This window comes from Limulus polyphemus, unplaced genomic scaffold (genome assembly GCF_000517525.1).
Source record: "Limulus polyphemus unplaced genomic scaffold, Limulus_polyphemus-2.1.2 Scaffold987, whole genome shotgun sequence".
NCBI lineage: Eukaryota > Metazoa > Arthropoda > Merostomata > Xiphosura > Limulidae > Limulus > Limulus polyphemus.
In genome coordinates, this window is record NW_013666597.1 from 55235 (window position 1) to 69421 (window position 14187).

At 34.6% G+C, this 14187-nt stretch overlaps 1 protein-coding gene across 5 annotated transcripts in view; it reads left to right on the forward strand.

The window, feature by feature from the left end:
- The window catches only part of LOC106461565, an 89102-nt gene that overhangs the window by 11378 nt on the left and 63537 nt on the right, over positions 1-14187 (forward strand). For 3 of the 5 annotated variants that reach the window (XR_002611009.1, XR_002611010.1, XM_013921402.2), the window contains exon 1: positions 3409-3971. The exons of 1 other annotated variant lie outside the window; for it this stretch is intronic. The gene's annotated coding sequence lies outside the window, so the exon portion shown is untranslated. Of the gene's footprint in view, positions 1-3408; positions 3972-11882; positions 12036-14187 lie in introns of those variants that run through there. One more of the 5 variants, XM_022388558.1, reaches the window with a different exon arrangement.

A 14187-nucleotide genomic window follows, 5' to 3' on the forward strand; every position in this document is an offset into this window, starting at 1 on the left:
AAAACAAACAAACAAACTTGCAAACCAGTATACCTATCTGTATGGTTTCTGAGATTCAGCATTGATAACTTATCTGCACTTCAGATTATTGTGATTTAGCATATTATATGTCGTTGATGAGCTTAGAAATTGAAGAATTTCACAGTACATTAATTTTTTTCCTGGTTATAAGCCAATATTGACGTTAATTCTAAAGAGATGTGTTAATTTGACTTTTGACTCTATTGCTTAAAACTTATCGTTACAGTATTTATTACAAGTGGCGCCAGAGGTTAAAAGTGCTTACTCTTGCGGAAGCATGTTGGATGTATGATACTAGTTTTATGTAATAAACTTCTCTTGCTACTGATAAATCCAACTTATAATTCACTTTAAGATAGATTATCCAAGTGGAAAATTAATTATATTTTCTCTATAAAATTTTAAAAAATGTTTCTTAAATATAATACTGCCCTCTGGTGGGCCAGTATTATATTTAAGAAAAAAAAAAACTACGCTAAATATTGCTTGCAAGATGTACTAGATTATAATCATTGGTTATTCAGTAACGAATCAATTTTATAAAGTATTGGAAATACTTTATAAAACACTTTGTGGCTAGAATATCGACTTTTTTACATAAAGACTATGAATAACTAGTCTAATCATATGATGATTTCTATATGGTTGTTCTAAATTTGGAAACGAGAAGAGGGAGAAAAAAAATGTAGCATTACTCAGCATCGAGTTCAGCCTCCAGAGCTCTTTCGTGACATAGTGTAAGACAAACAAGTAGAGGTAGTGATGCAGTGTTATAAACAAAACTATAACATATTTATAATCACATGGCGATTAAAGTATAAATGCATAGATTTGAGGTTGTGATAGATCATATAGAAAACCTCGTAGAAAGATAATGATAGTTGCAGAAACCTTTATAGAACTGCTATTTAGTTTAAACCATGCTTTTACGAACTACGTCAATTGTTTGACTTATAACTTCAAATACTGCCGTGCATTTCATGTGATAAATCTCTGTAAAAGTGATTTTTTTCGTGTGATTTTTTGTTTGGGTGATAGAGGGTGGGTGGAATACATATGTGTATAATTAGTTCTATCTATAGCAATCCCCTCATTCAAATTTATTAAGAATAATTTTTAACCCAAAGCTCGGCTTTCGGTTACGTCTTTATTATGTTGTTCGATTCAATATGTTATGTATAATATGTACATTATGCGAACTGGATAGTATGTGAAAATCGCTCTTTTTAAGGTCGGGAATTTTTCATTATGTACGAAAGTAACTGGCTGCCCTCTAACACATCACACCCAGATTTTAGAAAACCTGATCTCCGTATTTGGAAATCAGAATCAATAAAGTGTATAATAACACTTGAATATTACGTTTTCAATACTGTGTTTACTGCTCCAATATACGATATATATTGTCAACTGTCGTTATCTGCATTGCATGTTATCTGATGCGCCTTTAGCTGTAGTTATTAATACTGGCGCATTGCTTGACGATTTTGTAAAACTGTTATTAATTGTATGGGACATCATACTGTTTGAGTTTAACTCTCTTATTTGTATTGTACACTGAGCAATATATCTTTAATGGTCAAAATTTACATGGATATTTTATACGACGCATTTCTAACCGTACAAATACGAAAAGTGTGAGCACATTATATGACGTATTTTTAATAGTCGCCATTTTATGGTAATAAGCACTTCTAAGTGAGAGCAAAGAAGAACATATAATAATATGTCAACCCCACTATAGTCTCTATATCCAATTCCAACGAGGCCTTTCGTACAATACCAGGGCTCTTCAGACTGGCTGGGATACGACGTACAAAGTAGTGCTTGGAACGCTATTTATATTATCAAACTGCTTGAAAAACAACTGTTCTTGTGTGAACTGTATTAAGTTGATGAAATGTAATTCTTCATCAATTTAATTCATGTCACAACATACAAGAATATGGGTAATGGTTTTTAACACTATTTTATTGCCATACATCATTAATAATGATTTATTTATTGAGTTTTATATTCATACCATAAGGTGAAGTTTTACCGTCGCTGTTTCTGTACACACGTTATGCAATGTGTTTTTAAGTGAGGTAATTGGAATGGGTATATCATTTCCCCAAAAGGGGACCGAAGGGCGTCCGGAGGGGTCACCTGTTTTAACTTCTCGCACCCATATACAGTAGTGTCTTGTCTGTCAGTTAGTAGACATTAAAATGACGTCACATAAGAGACGCTTAACGTTGCAATTTGTATAGTCGTGACGTCAGAAAAACGCGTGTGCACATGCCACGAATCACGAGAAGAACTATGCACTCTGTAGGCTACAACAGAGTATGACATATGAACTTGAAAAGCAAGAAATACAAATATTTGTTACTCTTAATTTTGGTTTTATTTACTCTTAAAAGAAAAAAACTTTCCGGGACCCTGCGTAAGTACATCTAGTATTAGACATGTTAACTGTAGTAATTTAAATGACATGACAATGTAATTATTTCTATACAGACAGTTATAAACTGTCTTCAGATTCACATTTTGTCTATAACTTGTACAAATGAACGTCGTCTTTTATAAAACTATAGAGAAACGAGAAATTCATTAAAACAAATTTTGAATGGAACACAACAAGGCAATAGTTATGAGTTCTTTATGCTTCGTGTGAACCAGAGATAAGTTTACAGATTTACAATGGTAGAATTTGTGGCTCGATCCCTCGCGGTGGACAGAGCCTACGTAGGTCACTGTGTAGCTTTGCGCTACAAATCAACAACAACGTATTAAGAAGGGCTGGATGTTGCCCAGTGGTCAGTGTTCCAGACTATGTGTTACAAGAGTGATGGACAAACCACACTATTCGATTAGAATAGCCCACGAGTTGGCGGTGGGTGGTTTTCATTAGCTGCCTTTCGCGTAGGCTATCATTTCAAAATTAGGGACGGCTAGCGTAGACAGCTCTCGAGTAGCTTTCGCGCAATTGAAAACAAATCGTGTAAAAAAATCATTTGTCATAAGTACGAGCGGACTACGAAGGTAAGTCTAACTAAACTTTCTGGTTGATAAAAATAAACGTACACTGTTTTGTGTTAAGTCATGCAGTAAGGACTAAATGTTAATTTTCGAGAACAGGGGGAGTTTTTTTGTTTTTTATGGATTAGTCAGAATGAGTTATACTGAAACTTATACCCATATTCAAGAAAGTAGTAGCTACCCAGTTAAATTTACGTTTTATTTAAAAGTAAGTTTCTTATTAAACCAACCATAACTGCATTTTCTTTAAGTTGTTTTCACTTTCTTCCAGTCGTGATGCCTATGGCTTTTATTGACGAAAGTCTGAAGGATGGATTGCATAATTACACTTCACAAAAACAGCAACCTTAGGACTGCTTAGCCTTTACAGTACCTGCTGATTTGTCTAACATGACTACCTATACCTAATCACTTACACGTAGTCTTATCCGTTTTCATGTAAAGCCTGCGAACGTGAAGAGATAAGTTTGCAAATGGGGAAGTAGTTCTGTACATATAGATCTGGCGAAAATGCAGCGCCGCCTGTGTTGCTAAAAATAAACAGGGAAGTCAGAAAAACACCACGAGCAAAATCTACCATGTAGAATTAGAAGCTCGAAGAATTTCATCTCGTCCTTGTTCCCGGCCAAGACGCACGCAATTCTTGTTGAGTCACAAGTCGTATAACGTCTTTGTACATGTCCGTCAAGAAGACGCAACAGGCTTCTACTGTGTGTAAACGGATAGAAGTAGAGTACCGGACGCAATCCGGGTTGAATCGTCGGTGGTGGAACGCAGCTTAATGCTATAAATAACCGCTAGCTTCAGGGGAGGTGTCAAGTGGAGTAACAAGTAGATAGACCTGTTCACTGTCAACACACACCAAACTGGGACCACTGAAAGCAAGAGTTCTCTTGATCCCGTAGGCTAAACAACGACTGAAGATGGTGAGTATGGTTTTTACTCGTAGACATTTCCAACTCGCAGGAACCATTAGAATAATATTGTCGTTCTGAAAGTTACAATATTAGTTTTGTACTCGCGTACTTATGAGTACGTAATTAGGTCGGAAGTACCCAATCCAGTATTTTCTATCTTTACGCGCAACTCGAAGCAAGAGCACTTGAACTTTACGTCGTGCATTGAAGTAAGCATCAGGAATAAGGCAAGAATCAGTCATCCTGTTATATAGAACACCATAGGATTAAACTACACTAATTGCTTGTACACATTTTCTCCCCTTCATTAGGAAACGAGTTGTATTCAATAACTGAGTTAAACATGTTTCAGTGGAAACTTCTCGACCTGTTTCACATGTTAGACTTTCAATAAACTGCTTGATGACGGGTCTCTGTATGACATGAAAACATTCACTATTCAATAACTGAGTTAAACATGTTTCAGTGGAAACTTCTCGACCTGTTTCACATGTTAGACTTTCAATAAACTGCTTGATGACGGGTCTCTGTATGACATGAAAACATTCACACACAGGAACGTCGAACTTTGCTAGAAAATAGGGGATTAAATAAACTCTATTTTAGATCATGGTTACGAAGCTCTGGCAAGCGAAGAAAACATTTCTGGTGTTAACTGACAAAGAACAGTAAGTATAAACAGCAGTTAAAATAATCTGACAATTGAAAAGCATTGGTATCACCTTCTAATCGCAATATCTAATCATAAACTTGGTCATTTTGTCAACGTAACAAATTTGTAATAATAGCTTATTTACGTTAAATGAAAAGAGTTGAAGAGAGGGCTAAATGTATAGATTCCTCATTATGTAAAAAATGTGGGCAACATACCCTTTTTGCCTTATGTGTTAGGTGTCTATGCTTATCAATCCATTTATTATATCATTTCGGATTGGTTCAAATGAAAATTTGTAAATATGCCGTGATTTAGCGATGATGTAGCCACGTCAACTGTAAGGATTTAATTCAGTTATTGCTTAAGTTGGTTAACTATTTTAATTTGGAATCATGTAATGGAAGATAATTAAAACCGAAAACACTAACAATAACAGTATTACGACACTTGTTTCTGATCTAATAGCTTCCCTGTTTGGAAACAATAAGAAATATTCTGTCAACAAACCCTTGCTCATTTTTGCACTTTAAGCAGTTAAACCCTAAAATGATACAACTTTTTTATTATCTGATAATCTTTATAAAATGCGTGTTTAAATCGTTAAAGTTCAAAGACTTGATTTTTACTTCAGAGTACGTGTTGTCCCCCAGTAAGTCAGCAGTACGTTTGAAGACTTACAATACTACAACTTGTAGTTCGATTCTCCGTAGTGGATAGAATGCAGAATAACCTATTGTGTTGCGCTACAAATCAAACAATACAAAATAAACAGGATTAAAGCGCGAGTTAAAATTCACCCACTAAACCACAAGAAATTGTGTATATATTATACACGTGTTTTCGTGTTTTGTTTTTCTCAGAATATACAAAATTTGTCATATCTTTTTTTTTTGAAATCTTCATGAAGCCCAGGGTTAGTTTTACTTCCGTTATTGAGGGGATAACAAGTACGTGTATGTATTTGCCTCTGGTATAGAACTGTATACTCTCGTTACTTAATTTTTACTTCTTTGAATACCCTCGTTACTTGCTGTGTTAGTAAAAGTGTGTCGTGTTTCCCGATAAGAAATAGAAAGAACCTGATAATTGGAAAGAGTCGTGACTAGGCCTCAAATTAAATGTGGCCTTATTTACAGTTATAAGTGCGTACGATAATTCGAAAACCCAGACCTGCTTTTACAGGGAAATAACGAAACAACAGATATGTATAAGATATCAGGAAAAACAAATGAATGAACATTTTCAATGGGAAAATAAATTATCTGGTAACAAAAATATTGAAGTTGAAAATAAAAAAAAATAAGTGAGGAAAGTTCATTATGTATCTGTGTTATATAAAGCAGGACACAGCAGAACCGTATAGGGTCGCATTCCTGCTTTAATATTTTAGTTCGATCAAATCTAATCAGTTTGGACATACATCTCGACTGTTTTAGATTCTCTGCTTAACATTTCAACGAAATCCCATTTTGATGCAAATGTGTCACTTCGATTTTGGGCCATTTAATAATTTTGTTCAATAACGATAACAAAAAGAAAAGGAATTCAGTGAATAGGCTTAGGTATTTAACAGTTCTTTGCTTTGATTAACATTGCTTTAAACAAAACTTCCAATTCGATGTTAACTATTTAATGTATATTTGATTAGCAATTTATTAAACAAACTGTAAATTCATTGTTAAATATTTTGATTTAGACCTTAGTTGTTGTTGTGGTAGTTAAACACAAAGCTACACAATGGTCTATCTGTGCTCTGCCCACCACGGGTATCGAAACCCGGTTTCTAGCGTTGTAAGTCCGCAGACATACCGCTGTGCCACTGGGGGCAGACCTTAGTTTTTTAACACATGTAGCTACAAACTCCTGTTTCGATGTTGTTGTTTTCTCTCCAAGGAACATATTTCAATATTTTAGTAAAATGGTTTAATTTGTTACAGTATAAATGGAATTCCATAACTGTGTAAAACGTCTTTAAACTTACATTTTCCCCTATGTTCTGTAAAGTACATTGGTAAGGACATATCTATTTTATTTCACAAGACTTTGGATACCTCTGAATATTTCATTCTTAGACAAAATATTTTGTTTTGAACTTGTGGCAAACGAGATGGAAATAATGCAAATACTGAATTTATTGTGTAGAAGTAAGAACATAGCGACATCTTCCTCGAAATTACCCAAAATTCATCGTTGGTGCTTTGAGCTACAGTTGTATAATTAAATATTTGTGGTAAGAAAATTCTTGTATTGTGTAAACTGATTTTTATAAAAAGACTGAATTTACCTCAATGTGATAAAATATTTACTCTATGACAAAAGTATAAAACTATTTATGGGCTAGTAGTATGGTGTCGCTAACAACTCGTTTCTTTTTAGCCGAGACGTAGCTGCTCATAGAACGACTCTGAGTTTTTGTTGTTTTTTCTTCAAGCACAAAAGTTTAGCTCGTAGTTCCGTCATCTCTTGACCGATTTGAGATCTAATTAAAGTTTTCCACTCAGGATGTCAAACCCCTCCGATTGATGTATTTTTACCACGCCCAAGGTTTCATGGATTAATTTATTCTAATCCTGCCTAAAATAATTTCAATTTGAGGGTAGGCTTGTAGAGATCCTGATGAGTAACAAAATCGAAACGGGTATTGCTGGTGCACAAAATTATATTTAATAAAATGGTAAATAAATGTCTCCTAGATTAATTTACTCTAATCCTACCTAAAAGCATTTCAAGTACCGCGGCTATTGAGGATTCAATCTTTCTTTTTTAAAAGTGACTGGATCTTTCGGTATTCCAAAACTAATTTCTTCTTCAACAGTTGCTGGCCAATGTTACATTACAAATGATGCCCTTGCGGCTAACATGTAAAAGTGAAGTCTGCACATATGATAAGGAAAAAATACTTTATCTTATCTCGAACTGTTTGAAGAATATTTATAATATTTGATGCAATTATGAACTCGTACATTATTCTTGTAAGCCTACTTCAGTTAAACTGAAGATTACCATATATATATATATATTATACTTTCTTAATTATTAGGTAAGAATTTGTTTCAGATTTTCGTACAAAGCAACACAAGTGCTATTATCTGCGCATAACTGTTCTTAATGTTGAACTGATAGACTAGAGTAAACAACACCTACCGCCAACTCTTGGACGACTTTTTTTCGGGCAAAATAGTGAGATTTGACTGTCTTTAGTGTAGCGCACTTACGGCAGCAACAGAATGCAAACTATGAATCTTTTGATTCACATTCTGGACTTGCTAATCACTAGGTTACGTTCGGTTCTGTTAGATAATGAATCAAAATCCCTAGATTGATACGCTTTCCTTGTAAACCTTCAAGTCAAAAATTAAAAGTCAAGTCCAAGGGAATTATCGATATTTTATTAAGATAAAGCTCTTTTGATAGTGTTACGACATGTTTATAGGCCTAGGTTAAAAGCATATTTATAGGCGTAGGTGAAACGTTACGACCTGAAGATGATGGTTGTTATTACGTCACATGGATACGGAATGTTTCCAGACCTAGGCTAAATAAAGGAAAGACAATCTTGGACATTGTTTTGTACATTCATTTTAATTGTTTGTTTCTAATTAAGCACAAAGCTACACAATGGCCTATCTGTGCTCTACCCACCACTGGTATCGAAACCCGGATTCTAGCGTTGTAGTCCGCAGACATACCACTGTGCCACTGGGGGGCACATTTATTTTAAGAGTACGAATTAAGATTTAGATAAATAGTGTAAAATACTAGGGTTGTACAATCTTTAACCGTTATAAAAAAGTTAATGTCATGTCGATTATCTTAAACCGCGATCAAAAATAAAACGAATTACATTTCTTGGTTTGATTCTATGTTGTGTGAAATTAATATTTAGTTATTTTCTCTAATAAGTTTTAAAAGGGGAACACCGCCCTAAAATATTTTTATTCTAGGTGAAAATATTATGTCTGCTTATACATGTGGGTTAAGGAACACAATTATGTGATAATAACCATAAAACGAGATAATAAATATGGGACTATATACTATTACGTATTGCGTGTTCCACGAGTAATACCACAGATGTCAAGTGACGTTCTAGCTCGTGACGTACAAACGTTGATAGCCTATTCACCCATCCCTCCGCCTACGAGATTGGAAGGGAAGGAACAAAATTGACATTGTTGCTTACTTAATGTAAAGCAGCATGACAATAAATAAAATAGTATTTTCTGAAATGCAAGAAATAAAGTATTTCTTGCGTATTTTTTATTTTTACCATTGGTCACTGAAATAAAACGAAGTTATAATCATATGTAGAGTACTAACATAAATGTACACCTAACGATCTTTGACTTCAATTAACAGCTATCTCTTAAATCTAATTAAGAAAGCGAATCAGCTCAGATTTATTAAAAGGCAGGAAGATGAACAGAAATACAAGACGAAAATGAGGAATCCTAACTGTGACCTTTGTTGGTCTATATGATCAGCAACACTAGATTATATATATATATATATTAAGATACAGAGCAAAAATTTAAAATGATAAGTCCACTGTTACAGAGATCCTTTTTCTTGTTTCAGATTTGATTCGTATATGTGTCAAAAGACAGCGAGAGTGAACTTAAACAAGAATCTGAATAAGTTAGTTAAACTTAAGATGAAAATGAAAGTTATTTGACTGTTGAGGCTGTTGTTGCTTCTTGAATTTCACGCACTAGCTGTCCTTAATTTTGAAGTGATAAAAAAGAAAGGGAGAAGGCAGCTAGTCAACACTACCCACCGCCTACCTATGGGCTACTCTAAGGGAATAGTTGGAATGGATCGTTACTCTTATAACGCACATACGGCCCCAAAGTGCGAAGCGCGATTTTATTTGTTCAGCAACGGGGCGTGAACTACAGAACCTCGGATCCACAGTTCGGTGCGTTAATTCCTCGGCTTCACTCGCCGACTGGTGAGGTATATATAAAAGTAAAAAAAGAAGAGTGGGGGCGGAGGGGGGGGTAGTTTCTGCAATGTAAAACGGGCAAATTCAGTTAAGTTACACTTTCTTGTGTGTGTGTGTGTAAGAAAATAGGTGGATGTGCGTGTGATTGGAGGAAAGATAATGAGCAGAGCAGTACAGGCAATAAGTTCCTCCTGTAATTTATAATTGTAAGTAAATTGTTAATGTTAAACAGTAACCATACAATAAAACGTACTTTTAATCATTTGCAATCCAAGTTATTGTACATTTGTTATCTGGTAATTGATTACTCATTACATAATTGCATAAATTTATTTACAATGTTTAGATAAATAACTTTTTTGTATTTTTTTGGTTCTTGCTACATTTAATTGAGGCTTCCCAGTGGCACAGCGGTATGTCTGCGGACTTACAACGCTAGAAACCGGGTTTCGATACCAGTGGTGGGCAGAGCACAGATAGCCCCTTGTGTAGCTTTGGGCTTAATTCCTTACAAACAAACATTAAATTGAGTCCCCCAGTGGCTCAGCGGTAAGTATGAAGGCTTCTACCGCTAAAAACCGGGTTTCGATATCCGTGGTGGGTACAGCAAAGGTAACCCATTGTGTAACTTTGTGTTGAACTACAAGCAAACAAAAACATTAGAATTAAAAGTATTTTTCCCATACATTGTTTGATATAGTTACCTCTACATGATTTACATTTTTATAATAAATTATTATTACTGCAGATATTATACACAGAAAATACTCACCAAATTCCCACAGACTTTCTAGATTTTATCTGCATATATTTATTTAAAATTTCCACGTATTTTTTGTACATTTTTTTACAGATTTGAACTGCCTTTAATCATAGGATTCTGCGACACACGGCAAACGCATGATTCACGTTACACCAATCTCATGCGCGTATCTTCCTGTACTCTTATATGTTACAGCATAGAGTATGAAGACAAAAATGTCGGCTCGTAGAATACGCCGTTATATAAAGGAAAATGTTAATGTTTAACTGGAAAATTATAATAAACTATTTTCGATACCCTGTAACGTTTTTAGTTGTGTTAACACTTAACTAACGATGTGCTTAGATGTTCTTAGATAATCGTATTTTGATAACTGACAGACATATTTGCGGATTTCCTTCAGTTGTGTTATAGATAAACAACAACAAAGAAAAAGAACATCATTTTGATACTCATGATCTTAATATATTACCAGAAACACTAACATACCACACCTTAAGAATGAGGGTTGCTGTGTTTCACCTGCAGAGTCCATATTAATGGGAAGTGTACGTGTTTTTTTGTGATCAGTGTGGGCTGTTGGTGTGTTATAAGAATGACGAACCAAATTCCTCTATTCGGTTTGACAAGAATAATCCAAAAGTTGGCGGTGGGTACTGTTGACTAGCTACTTTTACTGTAGTCTTTAGTACAAAATTAAGGACGGTTACGCGTAGAGCCCTTTGTGTAGCTTTGTACGAAAATTCTGAAACAAGCAAATTGAAGCAAACAGTGAGTAATGAGTTTTTTGTTCTTTTCCCAAGTTTTAATCTTGAACAGGGATCGTGAACAGGGGCGGGTCCAAGATTTTTAGTTAGGGGAGCCGATTTTAAAATAAGTTGCTCACTGTGGACACACCGTTATATCGATAATTTTGCATACAAAAACTTAAATATAAAATATATATATAAATATAAAGACTCCTTCATGCTCAAATCTATAAACTTGTAGTACAAAAATAACATTATAAATCAATAATTAAAACATTATTCTTAATGTAAAGGACCTACATGTTTCAACAGCACTTGGTTGTATTCTTCAGAGAGGAATTTACATCGTATGTAACAGCGTGTTTGAATTTTATACATACACCATTACATACTAGATAGTCCCCCAGTAGCACAGCGGTATGTCTGCGGACTTATAACGCTAGAATCCGGGTTTCGATACCCGTGGTGGGCAGATCTCAGATAGCCCATTGTGTAGTTTTTTGCTAAATTACAAAAACAAAAACATACTAGATAAATATATAACTCTGAAGAAAGGAACCAGGACCGCCAAAACAAATTTACAGACGTTTATAATATAATTATTTTGCTTACAAATTCACAAAGATTTACAAACTAAAATAGACCACGGATATTAGAATTGTTATATCGTCATTTATATCATTGTTTCTAAAACCATAGTTCATGGAATTGAATATCTTGGTAAATAAATTTAGTTAACAATAACTTAACATCGAGAACTACATGTTACTTGATCACTATGGTTAGTATAGTTCGTCCTTAATTATAGGAAAAACACTGCTTGTGGTGGTGGTGGGCACGTAAACGAAACAGAAACCAAAGAAACGGAAGAACACATCAATCAAACGGAAATCAAAGAAACGAGGGGGCACAAACAAGACGGAAAACAAAGAAATAGGAGTACAGTTAACCAACAGAAAAAGTAAATATATAAGATAGTGCCAAAAATAGTGAAACTTATGCGAAAAACTACTTAAAAACCAAGGGAAAGTTCTGAAATATTGTGTAATTGTTCATGCGTATTATTTTATTTGGCGGACCGTTTGTTGTGACTTAGGCTCCGAGTAACAAGACGTACCGTCTTTAAATTTATTATTACTTTTGGAATTACGAGAGATTGTGTTTATCATTTTATGGTTAACCAGCTAAGTAGTATCAGTGTCAGTGTATATCCTGTTGACGTATTTTAGTTTTAAGTCGAAAAAGTTTGTGTATGAAATTTGAACAAATATGAAACAATGTGATGCGTATTTCTTTTTTTTTTTTTTTGAAGCATGTGGTAGTCTCCAATATAGTTTTCGGTCCAGTTTTCGTTGAATGTCTTAAAACAATCTATATAATGAATTCTAATTGATGAGTCTTGGCCGAAACAAGATTATCTGATATATATATATATATATATATAACAAGTTCATGGCTCAGCCTAACAAATTACGTCGTTCCTAGGTTACTGTAATTTTTGTCGTTATGGCGAGATTATAAGTTAACCGGGGTGAAACGTGTTTGGAAAAATAATAAGTGGTATATAACTCAGATTATTATAGGAAGGCTGGATATTCTGGCGTTCGTAGCGAAGCGCAAATACTGAAAAATGATGACAGGAAATACTGAACTCTCTTTTTCTTTGCGATTTTCTGGCTATCCGCACTTGGTTGCCTGCTCAGTGAGACACACCCTTTTTCTAACCGGAAGTTAAATCGTATTCTTTCCCCATTTTTTATGTGAAAAGAGGCCAACAATAGACAACATGGAAAGTTGGAGATAAAAGTTGGGTGTAGTCCGAATTTTAACGTTAAAATTATTCTTGTTTGTGTCAAGGGTAATAGTTTTTTTGGGGTTGTTCACCTTCCAAATGTACGTATATCGATGCAAAAAACTTAAGATGGTATCATTTTTAATAACAAACTTTTACACATTCATTCTGCAGAAAAAGGATCTTAGAGTTCTAGCTAAACATCTGAGTGAACGTACTACTTACACCATTTTAAAAAGAAACCGTGGTTCTCGTTCCATTGACACATAATTGAACTGTGTACTTTGACACTTTGGATGCGTTGTAAGAGTAACAGACAAACCCTACTATTCGGCGAGATAAGAGTAGCTCAAGAGTTGGTAGGTGGGTTTTGTTGACTAGCTGTCTTACCTTAGTTTATAAGTTCTTTTTATTTCAAATTAGTTTTTCACTCTAGTTTATGTCTCCGAAAGGGGGCCAAAGGACGCCTGGATGGATCACCTGTTTTAACCACTCGCACCATTATACAGAAGTGTCTTGTCTGTCGGTCAGTCAGTCAGCAGACACTAAAATGACGTCACATAAGGAACACTTAACGTTACAATTGTGACGTTACTAAAACGTGCTCATGTCATGAATCATGAGAAGAATTATGCGCTCTGTAGGCTACAACACGGCATGGCATATGAGCTTCAAAAACAAGAAATAAAAATATTTGTTACTCTTAATTTTGGTTTTATTTACTCTTGAAGCAACACATTTGGGGACCATGCGGAAGTATATCTAATAAACTTATAATAAGTTACTTGAGTTTATGGTGAACTCTTGAACATTGTTAACCTATTTGCTGTTCTATGTTTCTGTTTTGGTTTTGATGTTTCACAAGAGGGTGAATTCACAAACAACGAACATTTGTGTGTATAGGTGTCAATTTCTAAATTTATGTAAATCGACCAACCTATTTCAGACTACTTGCGTTAAAAAAAAAAGTTAAGATGGCTACTAAACTCATTCGTCTGAGGTCTGGCCAAATTTTATTTTTCAACCTAACAACTTCGTTTGGTGGCTAATCATCTAAGCTGTGGCGTCAGGTAGTAATTAGTCGTAGGTTCGGACGGGGTTCTGCTCCAAACAACGGTGTTTTGACGCGGTTCTTACTTTCTACCTTTAAACATGGAATAATGTGTGGATGTATCGATTATTGGATGGAAACGATTAACTTCTATTTATAGTAGAGACTAATGTTTTATTTATCGGTGTTTTGACGCGGTTCTTACTTTCTACCTTTAAACATGGAATAATGTGTGGATGTATCGATTATTGGATGGAGCACTCAAAAATT